Genomic DNA, 14,996 nt, shown 5'->3' with positions numbered 1-14,996 from the left:
ATTATATATTAATAAATAAATATGTTGACAAACAAGAAAAAAAAGTTTGTGAGCTGGATCAGAGGGCCATGCGATCGCATGGCTTGAAGCACAAATCCCATGCGATCGCATGGGGTGCTTTTTCAGAAAAGGTTCTATAAATTGCACGATTTCAGTTCTGTTTTTCTCACACTCTTAATATTACTCCGTAAGTATTTATTTAAATTATTTATTTTAATATTATTATTATTATTATTATTATTATTATTATTATTATTATTATTATTATTATTATTATTATTATTATTATTATTATTATTATTAAGATTAATATTATTATTAATATTATTATTATTATTAATATTATTATTATTATTATTATTATTATTATTATTATTATTATTATTATTATTATTATTATTATTATTATTATTATTATTATTATTATTAATTAGTATTATACAAAAAATACTACGACGAGGTTATGAGCGTGTCACTTTCAAAATGGGTTTTCGAGCGGGATAAAGCTAAGGAAATTATGGGTTATAACTATGGAGGTTATGGGTAATGTTCATGGGTAATATTCGCAAGTCAAACCTAGTGTTTATCATCTCTGTTGCTTCTACGTACTTTTCTGAAATATTGAATCAAAATATTGATACGTAAGCATTTATATTTTATCTTTTATAAATTAATAGTGTATACATGTCTAGTGCTCGAGTATATATATTTATACATGTTTGTATGCTAAATTTCGTCGTTAAACAGTTTATAATGAATCACGAATTAAATACATATATTACTGGTAAAAGGTATATGATCTACATGTTTTCGGAAAGCTGGCGAAAAATCAATAACTTTTCATTTAGACACCGAATAGTTTCAATGAACGGATTAAACGATACGATCAACTGAGTTATGATTGACGTTAATTGAAATTGCTTTTGAATCTGCAATTAAGATTTAAACAACTTATTTACGAGATTGATAAAATGGATTTTTGAATATTACCAACCGAGTAAATGAATCCTAATATAAGGCACGTCTCATTTTGTTGGACTATTGTCAAAATTGACTTTTTGAAACGATTTTGGATAACTTTTGTATGTAGATCTCGAGCATTAGGATTGTGATACACTATGACCTGACCTAGCTTGATAGACATTTATTGACCAACATATGTTCTCTAGGTTGAGATCTACGATTATTTGATATTCCGAGTTTCGGTCACATTACGATGAACAACTTTATGTGCTGCTAAGGTGAGTTTCATTTACTCCCTTTTTAAATGCTTTTGCAATATATATTTTTGGGCTGAGAATACATGCACTTTATTTTAAACAATGGACACAAGTACATACTAAATTCTATACTGAGTTTGAACAGAAAATCCCTTAGCTTTGGTAACTAGTAACTGCCAGTTATAAGAACTGGTGGGCGCGAGTAGTAGTATATGTATCCAAAGGGCTTGATATCCCTGTCCGAGCTAGAGCACTAGCCTTTTAACGAACGTATGCTATTTTAGAAGCGTACACGTTGGTTTTCGTGTATTATTAAGATGGTTATACAAAGGGTACAAATTATATATACGTTAAGTTTAGTTACCAGGGTGCTCAATCTTGTAGAATATTTTGATAAACGTTTCGGATGAAACAACTGAAATCTTGTAATCCACCTTTATATACAGATTATGCGAAACACTAAAACTATGAACTCACCAAATTTTGTGTTGACACTTGTTAGCATGTTTATTCTCAGGTTCCCTAGAAGTCTTCCGCTGTTTGCTTATATGTTAGACAAGCTATGTGCATGGAGTCTTACATGGCATATTTATCAAGGAAACGTTGCATTCACCAAATCATCACCATGTATCTTATTTTGACTGCATTGTCAACGGAATTACTATTATAAACTATTATTTACGGTGATTGTCTATATGTAGAAATTATCAGATGTCGAAAACCTTTGATTTAAATATTCATTTATGGTGTGCCTTTTCAAAAGAATGTAATGTTTACAAAACGTATCATATAGAGGTCAAATACCTCGCAATGAAATCGATGAATGACGTGTTCGTCCATATGGATTTGGAGCAATCGTCACATGAAAACACCTCAGATTGATAACCGATGATTCGGTTATAATAACTTTGAATGCTGATGAAGCAGCAAAACTGTAAATGGTCTTAATGGCTAAAAGTTTTGATAATAAAGAGTGGTGTGTCGGCAAAGCTCAGAAAAGTTGGAACTGGAAAACGGATTGAGCAAACCATGAAGGAGACTATGGACAAATCACAAAGACTAAGCCTGACTTCAAATAATCCAAATGATTCAGTATCTGCTGAAGTCATTAACGAATACCTTGCTCCTGAGTCTAAATCTTTAAGGACAAATCTTCTTTATCATCTTTCGATATTAGAAATTCTAAGATATCATCATATCTTTCATTATAAAGACCCTCGATATTTCTGAAGATATTTTCATAACCATTCTTATCTGAAATCATTTATCTCTTCGCACTATCAGTGTTACATCATAACGAAAACTGTTGTAGTTTCTAAAATCTGAAGAAAAAAAATCGAATTTAAAATATGAATGTTTTTGAAGTAGTGTTGGGAATTGAAGCATGAGTTAGTATAATATAATGACATTTGATCAACGTGATTATATTACAGTAAGTCATGCTGAGTTTCTAATGGAATGTGATAAAGGTTCACAGATCATACCCTCATCATGAACCATGTTACACAACTCTTTCATTCTATTTAACCTCTAAACTATCAAGAAAATATTTTCTTGATGATTCGGTCTTTTTCGGATATTCTGGTAATTTGACAAATCAAATCGTGCTATTACCTTTCCTTTCTGCTTTGTATATTATGATCATTCGAAACTCCATACCTACAAATTCTGGACCATTATTTGCTTGACTTGAAGTCGAGAAGAAGAAACAAAAGCATGGAAACTCTGAAATATAAAGGAAAAAATAAAGTCCGACAACGCATAAATTAAAAACCGTGTATATCAATAAGTATTGCAACGTAAAGACACGGGAGAACTAAAAACACTATAAAACCAAGAGTATAGTAGATGTGAATAGATTCCTCCGGTGTCAGAAGAAAAAGAAGAATGACAGATATGAAGGTTAGAAGTATATCAAGAATCAGAACTGGATAGAGCATATTGACGAATGCTTTAAAGTATGAGTTGAGGGAGAGAATAGAAGGTATGAGCTGTGGAAATAAGGAAACGAAGGGAGTGAATTTATAATAAAATATCCGACAGAGCAATCAAAACAGATTATCGCATTTAACTAAAGCAGATCCTAATTTCTTTAATTACCGAAGAATCAAATCTTATTACGAAGATTTTCTCCAAATCTCCTGAACTCCGGAAATCAACCCATCTAAATCAAAAGATATGATGAAACTTACTTTTTCTCATTTCACTCTTTTGTGATAACTTCACTCGTACACTTCACATAAACGAATTGTTTTATTACTCATTAATGATAAACCCTAGTTTCCAACTCGTATGAGTCATGAAAACATACTTATTGTCAGCCATGACGATCCCAATCAAATTTCGGGACGAAATTTCTTTAACGGGTAGGTACTGTGACGACCCGGAAATTTCCGACCAAATTTAAACTTAATCTTTGTATGATTTTGACCGACGATTCACGAACAAATATTTTTAACTAGACATGAATAAAAATATGTATAAATATATATTTTATAATGTGATAAAAATATAATAATAACTTAGTCATAAAACGTTTAGATTTAAAATAATATTATTATATATATTAGGACGATGATTTTAAGAAGCAAATGACCAAAACACTCAAATGAATAAGTTACATTTCAATTAGTATAATTATTGATGAAATAAGTCTAATTATTGATAAAGGTACGTGTCGCAAAACGTAAAGTACAAGTTTTCTAAACGTACGAAAGGACGTTCAAAAAACCGAAACCGGTACGTAAGTCGAGCATCAACGTACAATTCATCGGTGCTAAAATTACAAATCAACTATGCACGAGAATATAATATAATATTTAATTAATTCTAAAGATTAAATATATTATATATTAAATAATATATATATATATATATATATATATATATATATATATATATATATATATATATATATATATATAATGCATATGTGAGCTGTAGAATGTAACCATGCGATCGCATGGCTTAATGCTTTAGACCCCATGCGATCGCATGAGGTGGTAGGTGGTGTCAAGTGCTTTTAAAACGAACGAATTATAGTTTGTGAGATTCATTTTTCATCATTCACTCTGATCTAATAATAATAATAATAATTATTATTATTATTATTATTATTATTATTATTATTATTATTATTATTATTATTATTAAGATTATTATTATTATTAATCTTATAATTAGGAGTATTATTTTTAGTATTATTATACATAAAATACTACGACGAAGTTATGAGCAAGTTATTTCAAAACGGGTTTTATGAGCGGGATAGAGTTAAAGAAATTATGGGTTATAGCTATGGAGGTTATGAGTATTGTTCGGGGGTATGCTCGTGAGGTCAAACTAGTGTTTATCATCTCTGTTGCGTTTACGTACTTTCCTACAATATTGAATCACAATATTGATACGTGAGCATTCATATCTTATCTTTTATATATTAATAGTGTATCCATGTCTAGTGCTCGAGTATATATGTTTATGCATGCTTGTATGCTTTAATTTTGTCGTTAGATAGTTTATGATAAATCACGAATTTGATACATATGCTACTAATATAAAGTATATGATATGCATGTTTTTGAAAAGCTGGCGAAAAATTATTAACTTTTCATTTAAAAATCGCGTGATTTCGATGAACGGATTAAAAGATATGGTCAACTGAATTATGTTTGACATTAATTGAAATTGTGTTTAAAACTGTAAATTAATATTTAAACAACTTGTCTATGAGATTGATAAATTGGATTTTTAGATATTACTAATCGAGTGAATAAATTTTTATATAAGACACGTCTCGCTTTGTTGAACAATTGTCAAAGTTGACTGTCGTATCATGTTTTAAAGCTTTATAAACACTATAATCTGATTCTACAAGTATTGGAAAACTATGTGAAATAATAAAATATTTTCAATTGCCATGATAATTCAAATATAATATAGCTCCTGAAATAAATAATATTTTGAGCTTGATAAACTATAAATTCGTTCAATTATCAAAACTTATACTATGTTAATAAACATGTATAGATTTAAAGATCATATTGGGTCAGGTTGACTTTTGAGATGACTTTTGTTAACTTTTGCATATCGGTCTCGAGCATTAGGATTATGATACACTATGACCTGACCTAGCTTATTAGACATGTATTGACCAAAATATGTTCTCTAGGTTGAGAGCTACGGTTATTTTGCATTTCGAGTTTCGGTCACATTTCGGTGAATGACCTTATGTGCTGCTAAGGTGAGTTTCATTTGCTCCCTTTTTAATTACCTTTGCAATCTATATTTTTGGGCTGAGAATACATGCACTTTATTTTAAACGCAATGGATACAAGTACATACTAAGTTCTACACCGAGTTTGAACCGAAAATCCCTTAGCTTTGGTAACTAGTAACTGTCGGTTATAAGAACTGGTGGGCGTGAGTAGTTATATATGGATCCATAGGGCTTGACATCCCCGTCTGTTCTAGGTATAGAAACCCTAGCCTGAACTATAAAACAGACGTATGCTATTTGAGTTTAGTACACGTTGGATTGCGTGTATTGTACATGTTGGTTGCATGTACGTTAAAACATGGGTACTTATTATATATACGTTAAGTTTAGTTACCAAGGTGCTCAATCTTGTAGAATATTTTGATAAACGTTTCTGGATGAAACAACTGAAATCTTGTGATCCACCTTTATATATGAATTATACGCAACATTAAAACTATGAACTCACCAACCTTTGTGTTGACACTTTTAAGCATGTTTATTCTCAGGTTCCTAGAAGTCTTCCGCTGTTTGCTTATATGTGATACAAGCTATGTGCATGGAGTCATACATGCGTTATTCGAGAAAACGTTGCATTCATAAAATCATCACCATGTATCTTATTTTGACTGCATTATCAGCGGATGTAGTATTGTAAACTATTATTTACGGTGATTGTCTATATGTAGAAATCATCAGACGTCAAAAACCTTGGAATTTGATATTCATTTATGGTGTGTCTTTTCAAAAGAATGCAATGTTTACAAAACGTATCATGTAGAGGTCAGTACCTCGCTGTGAAATCGATGAATGATGTATTCGTCCAAAGGGATTTGGAAGGATCATCATAGTCTTCCATACTTAGAGGTTCAGTTACTTCCATAATTGAATTTGTTGAATCCGAATCACTAGAAGATTCTGGTTTAACGGTTTGTGGTTCAGGAGGAATGATTAGTGTTTCAGGGTCTTAGAATTGTCCTTGAATATCCTCCGGGTTCTCGATAGTGAAATTGAGTTCAAAAGATGGATTATCGGAAATTTGAATTGGGGTACTTGGTCGACTAGATGACGATTCTAATGAAAAATCAACGGCGACAATATTGGCTAGATGTCTTGATCGGGTTACAGGTGGTGAACGTATGAAAGGTGGTGAACATTTTGCTCGGTGCATTCACTGAATATCCTATTAGTTATAAAAATAAAAATTATATAAGTTATTAAATTAATAGACTTTTCTACTTTTGCCCACGTTTCGAATAGCCAAAAGATGCAGCAGGGAGCCAGGATCCTTTAAGTCGAAAAATCCACAACTCAGCCACTAACAAATCCAACTATTACTACGAACTAGAAAATTTTGGTTGTCTATCAATTTAACCGCTTAAATAATTTTTCGTTGAAATTTTGAAGAAAATAAAAAATCTATGTCCTAAAAACTAGAGCGTCGAGAAATAAGAGGAAGAAAAAGAGTACGTAGAAAAACGTCGAAAAATAAAAAGTCAAAAAATAATAATAAGAAAGTAAAGCGTCGAAACTTAGAAATTCTAAAAACTAAATATTAAAAGTTGCGTCTAAAGGAATTAAAGCTTAAAAGGAATTCTATATCCAAAACGGCAATAACTTAATAGGCACTAAAATCTATTTAAAACTAAAGCGATAAGTGATGTCGTAAAATTCTAAAGCGCCTAAATCTTAATCTAAAGAAAAAGCACTTAAGGGATTTTACGGCAAAGCCTAAAAATCTAGAAATATAAAATAACTACGGCAAAATACTAAGTTTAAAACTAATTACGAACGATAAGTATAAACTACATACTAAATAATAAAAAGATACAAAAATGATAAAATTACTTAATTTTATAAAAAAAATTATTTTTATATTATTATTTTATAAAAGATATTAATTTATATAATTAATAATAAAAATTACACTTAATATTACTAATTAAAACTAAACTTAAAAATTAATTAATTAATTACAACCCTAATTAGGTTAAATATTAATAATAATTAATTTAAAACCTAACCCGTAATAAATGATGTACCAGGTTTCAGATGTCAGACAGTTTCGCGAGTGCGGATGCTTGATGCCCAAAATTCTCCGCGAGTGCGGAGTTTGCAGATTCAGATTTCGTGCAGGTCAAATTCGTGCAGGTTCAGTTTTTTTTTTATTTAGGAAATAAAATAAACTTATATTTTAAAAATTAGAAATAAAACTAAAAATACTTTTAAATTTTATATATATTAAACAAATTCTTAAATATATATATATATATATATATATATATATATATATATATATATATATATATATATATATATATATATATATATATATATATATATATATATATATATATATGTATATATATTATTTTATTTTTTATTATTATTTTTTTAATATATTTTTTTTTAAAAATATAACGTTTTACCGCTACACGGCATCGGCGCCAAAAACTTGTCGAATGTTTTAATTTTAAAAGGTGAAGACAAGTATCTATATGGATTAATGCAAGTTATTATTTTAAAAGGTGAAGACAAGTAAACTTGTCGAATGTAACTTGTATTATTTATTGATATGTTGTTCGATATGTCGTAATAAAAACTTTTCGGTAATTTTTACATCTAAACACTCTTTAATCCGGATTTTTAGTGTTCTTGAGCAAAATTATACCTAATTTGATTTTGATGATTTCTAGTTTAATTGTGCTTAAATTGTTTGTATATTATGCTTGTATAACCTAGATTGATGCTATTTAACATGATTAGAAGCCTTAAACTTTAAATTTTGAGTAATCTAGAGTTTATGTTCTTGAGCAAAATTGGGACTTTTTGATACAAACGGGTTATGGCCGAATTTTGTTGATGGTTCATGCTTAATTAAGTAGTGTAACATGTTTAGTTTGCTAAATGATCAAAACTTTGATCCTAAACATGATTTTTGAGTATTAAAGTGGATTTTTTGAGTCAAAAATGCATGAACTCGATTTAATTGATATGAATGCTATTTGGAACTCGTTTAATTGCTATAATGATTATTTTTGACATGATTTAGAAGATGAATGCTAAGGAACATTGTATACATTTTCATATATGTTTATTTGTAAAAGTGTAGAATTGTTAATATTGTGAAAATGCGTATAAAGTTTAATATGGATTAAATATGTCATTATGATTGTTTTGATTTATGATTCTGCTAACACTAATGCATATTTGGATGCACAAAAATTGTGTTTAATGTGTTTTGCAGACTGAAAGGGGTGAATCTTCATCCGCATCTCAGGCTCGCAATGCTCCTCCTGAGAATGTAGACGAACAGGATATTAACGACCAATACAAACAAAATATACCTCATCAAGTCATTTCATTTTCAAATATCCATGATGCAGATTTACACCCAAACTTGAGGTTTGAAAGATTTTGGATAAAATATCCAAAATATCAAAGGAACTTACACACCCTTCAATCTAATGTTGTTGAAGTACCCAGGGAAATAGATTGGGAACCGTTAGAAACAGTGGGATTGGCCGATCTAATCAGAGAATTACTTACACAAAGGTATGGTAATTCTACTTTTAATGATTGGGAACGTTTATTCAATATACGTAGGCGTGTATATAGAGAATGGTGTGTGGAATTATTTTGTAGTGTTGAAATAAATGATTGGGTAGCTACCTTAACCGATCAGAGTTTTATTAGATTTTTATTAGAAGGTGTGATGCGCCATATGTCTCTACTAGACATGGCTCAGGCTTTGTGTATATATACGCCTGAGGAACTAGCATCTACTGATTGTCAAAGGTTGATAGTTGATGGTAGGAGGGTTGATGAAAATTTTGATATGAATGGAATATGCAGTAGAATGACTAGCCATAACTGATTTTTTGACGATCGCTCCAAATCCATATGGACGAACACGTCATTCATCGATTTCATTGCGAGGTATTTGACCTCTATATGATACGTTTTGTAAACATTGCATTCTTTTAAAAAGGCACACCATAAATGAATATTTAAATCAAAGGTTTTCGACATCTGATGATTTCTACATATAGACAATCACCATAAATAATAGTTTACAACAGTACTTCCATTGACAATGCAGTTAAAATAAGATACATGGTGATGATTTGGTGAATGCAACGTTTCCTTGAAAAATATGCCATGTAAGACTCCATGTACATAGCTTGTCTAACATATAAGCAAACAGCGGAAGACTTCTAGGGAACCTGAGAATAAACATGATAACAAGTGTCAACACAAAGGTTGATGAGTTCATAGTTTTAATGTTGTACATAATCTGTACATAAAGGTGGATCACAAGATTTCAGTTCTTTCATCCAGAAACGTTTATCAAAATATTCTACAAAATTGAGCACCCTGGTAACTAAACTTAACGTATATATAATTTGTAACCTTTGTATAATCATCTTAATAATACACGCAAACCAACGTGTACGCTTCTCAAATAGCATACGTCCGTTAAAAGGCTAGCGCTCTAGCTCGGACGGGGATATCAAGCCCTATGGATCCATATACTACTACTCGCGCCCACCAGTTCTTATAACTGGCAGTTACTAGTTACCAAAGGTAAGGGATTTTCGGTTTAAACTCAGTGTAGAATTTAGTATATACATGTATCCATTGCGTTTAAATATATTGCATGTATTCTCAGCCCAAAAATATAGATTGCAAAAGCAATTAAAAAGGAGCAAATGAAACTCACCTTAGCAGCACATAAAGTTGTTCACCGAAATGTGATCGAAACTCGGAATACCAAATAATCGTAGATCTCAACCTAGAGAGTATATGTTGGTCAATAAATGTCTATCAAGCTAGGTCTGGTCATAGTGTATCATAATCCTAATGCTCGAGATCGACATACAAAAGTTATCCAAAGTCGTTTCAAAAAGTCAATTTTGACAATAGTTCAAAAAACGTGATGTACCTTATATAAGGATTCATTTACTCGGTTGGTAATATTCAAAAACCCATTTTATCAATCTCTTAAACAAGTTGTTTAAATATTAATTGCAGATTCAAAAGCAATTCCAATTAACGTCAATCATAATTCAGTTGATCATATCTTTTAATCTGTTCATCGAAACTATTCGATATCTAAATGAAAAGTTATTGATTTTTCGTTAGCTTTCCAAAAACATGCATATCATATATCTTTTTCCAGTAATATATGTATTTATTTCGTGATTCATTATAAACTGTTTAACGGCAAAATTTAGCATACAAGCATGCATAAATATATATACTCGAGCACTAGACATGGATACACAATTAATATATAAAAGATAAGATATGAATGCTCACGTATCAATATTGAGATTCAATATTGCAGGAAAGTATGTAGACGCAACAGAGATGATAAACACTAGGTTTGACTTGCGAACAATACCCATGAATATTACCCATAACCTCCATAGCAATAACCCATAATTTCCTTAGCTCTATCCCGCTCGAAAAACTATTTTGAAAGTGACATGCTCATGACCTCGTCGTAGTATTTTATGTATAATACTAATTAATAATAATACTACTAATAATATTAAGATTAATAATAATATTAATCTTAATAATAATAATAATAATAATAATAATAATAATAATAATAATAATAATAATAATAATAATATGTTATAATTCAGTAGGCTTATAACTACCTTTAATGGTTATAAGAACAAAGAGAGAAAAAGAGAGAAGAAGGAGAGAAGAAATATTGATATTGATATTTCAAGAGAAATGGTGCACCTTAAATGGTTACCATACATGTCTATTTATAGTATAAAATATTACTATGCAAGAAATATAATAATAATAAAATTAACATCCAATCTAGATATTTTATAACACAATCTAGATATTTTATAACACTCCCCCTTGGATGACAATTTTATTAGAGAATAACTAGTACTGCCTCGTTAAAAACCTTGCTAAAGAAAACTCATTGGGATAAAACTTTAGCTAAGGGAAAAAGAGTGCAGCATAAAGTTGACTCCCCCTCAAGTAGGCAACGCCTGAGTTGTTACATCTTCTGAACATGCCTCATGCCAATATTATGAACGTGTGTTCTGAAAATAGCAGTTAGCAGTGCTTTGGTATAAAGATCAGCAGAGTTGTTGATTGAACGTATCTCATTTTAATCTGGCTGTCTTTTACGATATCTTGAGTATATGAGAAAAATCTGAGGTTTTCATCTAAAACTGTATCATCTAAATCTTTTATGTACAAGTTTGGCCCTCGTGATTTGTCTACAGTCTCCTTCATGGTTTGTTCAAACCGTTGTTTCAGTTCCTATTCCCTTTCAGTCTTTTTCTGAGCCTTACCAATATACCATTCTTTTCCATCAAACTTATGACCGTTAAGACCGTTTATAGCTTTAGCGCCTCGTCAGCATTTATGTTTTGTTCTGTCATTTTTGATACTCTTCTTTCATTTGTATTATGTAAGCTGTATTATCTTCATAGATAGTTGTTACGCTTTTATAGCGTTCTAGTCCACAAGAATCAATAATGATTTGTATCATTGATCTTAACTAAAATCATTCCCGAGTAGCTTCATGTAATGCAATCACTTCGGCATGATTTGATGATGTTGCAACAAATGTTTGTTTTGAGAACGTCATGATATTGCGGTGCCTCCATTTAGGAATACATATCCAGTTTGAGATTTAGCTTTATGTAGATCGGATAAATAATCTGCATCTGTATAACCAAACAAATCTTGTTTCGAGTTGTTAGAATAAAATAATTATAAATCAGTAGTTCCCCGAAGGTATCAAACTATTTGTTTGATCCCATTCCAATGTCTTTTGGTAGGGGCTGAGCTGAACCTTGTCAACAAATTAACTGCAAAAGAAATGTCAGATCTTGTATAATCTATAAGATACATAAGAACCTCAATTGCACTAAAATATAGAACTTCCGATCTGTTAAAATTTTCATGATCTTCGCAGGGATGAAATAGATCAGTGTCAATATTGAGTGATCTAACAACAATGAGTTTGTCTTTAAAAAAAATGTTTTAAAATCTTTTCGGTATAAGTTGTTTGATGTACAAGTAAACCATTAGGCATATGCTCAATTTGCAATCCAAGGTAATACTTGGGTTTTTCAAGATCTTTCATTTCAAAATAATTCTTTAGAAGTTGAATGATTTCATAGATCTCTTTATTTGTTCATATGATGTTAAGAACATTGACATAAACAACTACGATCTCATATCCGAACATTGTTTTTATAAAACATACGTGCAAAATAAGTTTATATTTATACCCTTTTTTTTATCAAGTAGTCATTTAATCGGTTATACCACATACGTCCCGTTTGTATAAACCCACTTAGAAATCTTTGTGATTTAATGGAATATATTCCCTTGGGTTTTACATTAGATGCTTATGATACCTTAACCCTTTAGGTATATATTCATATATATCACTATTAAGTGATCCATACAGATAAGTAGTAACAACATTCATGAGATGCATTTAAATAACTACCAGGTTGATTAAGTATCTAATAAGTAATTGTATCCATTACAGGAGGATAATTTTTCCTCCTAATTCATTTCTGGTCTTTGTGGGAAATATTGAGTTACAAGTCTAGTTTTGCCTTGTAACTTCATTTGCACATTTCTTTTCGGATAAAAATTCATTTGTATCCCATACGTTTCACATCTTTAAAAGTGATAACGATTGATCCGAAAACTTTTCTTTTATCGAGCCATTCTAATTCAGCTCTTATTGCTCCTTTCCATTGAGCTCAATCATGTCCATTTTGTATATTCAATGACAGATTTTAGTTCCAGATCATCATCTTTATTCATGATGTCATTGTAACATTATATGAAAATATCTCATAGAGATTTTAGTTTCATTTTCGTTCCATAATATTGCATAATTTATCGCAATTTTAGTATTTACATTTATCAATATCCTCTGCAGAAGGAATATTGATTTGTGGTTCTTCTAGAACACTTTCTCTTACCTCATTATCAGCTGATTTTCTTTTTCGAGGATTTTCATCTTCGGAACCAATTGATCTTCCACGTTTGATGCGTGGCAAAGACTCAACAGTAACATTATTGCCAGCTTTTGGAATTTCAGTTCGAGCTGGAGCATTTATCGCTGGTATATATGATTTAGTCACTTTTTTATATCTGTAAATGCATAAAGTAATTAATTTGCAAGTTCTTGCATATGCATTATTTTTGAACTTTCGTTTCACATTCTTTTGTGCGAGTTCAATATACCTTAATTGATGTTCACATCATGAAGCATCATTTTATTTTTTTATTTTTATTTCTCCCCCTAATATAGGGAACAATGTTTTATTAAAATGACAATCAGCAAAACGTGCTGTAAAAACATCACCCATCATGGGTTCAATATATCTTATGATTGAAGATGTTTTATATCCAAAATATATTATCATCTTTCTTTGAAGAACCATTTTATTGTGTTGTGGTGATACAATTGGAACATACACTGCACAACCAATGTTTTAAGGTAGAAAATATTTGGCTCTTGGCCAAAATCAAGTATTAAGTGAAAATATTTACGACTTCCACATGGTATAATGCGAATTAATGTCGCAGCATGTAAATTTACATGTCCACATATAAATATTGAGAGATTTGTACTCATTATCAATTGTCTAGTTATTAGCTGTAAGCGTTTATCTATTGATTCAGCTAAACCAATTTTGTGTATGCACATGAGCAACTGGATGTTCAACAACAATCCCTGTAGATATATAATGATCATTAAATGCTTGAGATGTTAACTCACCAGCATTATCAAGTCTCATCCTTTTAATGGTGTAATCAGAATAATGATACCACCTGTAAAGACCCCGACCTTATCCTCCCGGACGAAGTCTTCAACATTTGGTTCCATTGCGATGATCGACTCCAAGTAATATCCTTAACATGAGCAAATGCACAGCGGAAGACTTAATGCGTACCTGAGAATAACATGCTTTAAAATGTCAACATAAAGTTGGTGAGATATATAGGTTTGATGCTAGCAGCGTTATAACAATGGACCACAAGATTTTAAGTTTATACATAATACACTCCTCGTGTATAGAAAAGATGTTGAGCACTTGGTAACCATACTTAACTAAAAGTCACAGCAGCATACTCTTAAATAAACCCTACACCGTACCAAAGTGTAGTAACGAGAACGAAGTACTGTGCAACCGTTAAATGCTGGTCGTCCAGCCCGGTTGGGGATGTCAGCCCGATAGATCTATCAACAGGATTCGCGTTTACGCTCCTCACGTAATTAGCAGTTACCAAGTATAAAGAGATATGCCATGGTACAACTCAACGTAGAATTTATTTTTGATCACTTGTGTCCATAACGTAAATCATTTATAAAAACAGCGCATGTATTCTCAGCCCAAAAATATTTAGAGTTTAAAAGGGACTATATACTCACCACATTGTATTTTGTAGTAAAAATACATATAACATCATTGAACACGTATAAGGCTGGCCTCAGATTCACG

The sequence above is a fragment of the Rutidosis leptorrhynchoides genome, chromosome 11 (assembly GCF_046630445.1).
Source record: "Rutidosis leptorrhynchoides isolate AG116_Rl617_1_P2 chromosome 11, CSIRO_AGI_Rlap_v1, whole genome shotgun sequence".
In the NCBI taxonomy this organism is placed as follows: domain Eukaryota; kingdom Viridiplantae; phylum Streptophyta; class Magnoliopsida; order Asterales; family Asteraceae; genus Rutidosis; species Rutidosis leptorrhynchoides.
Note: the sequence above shows the minus strand (reverse complement) of the source record.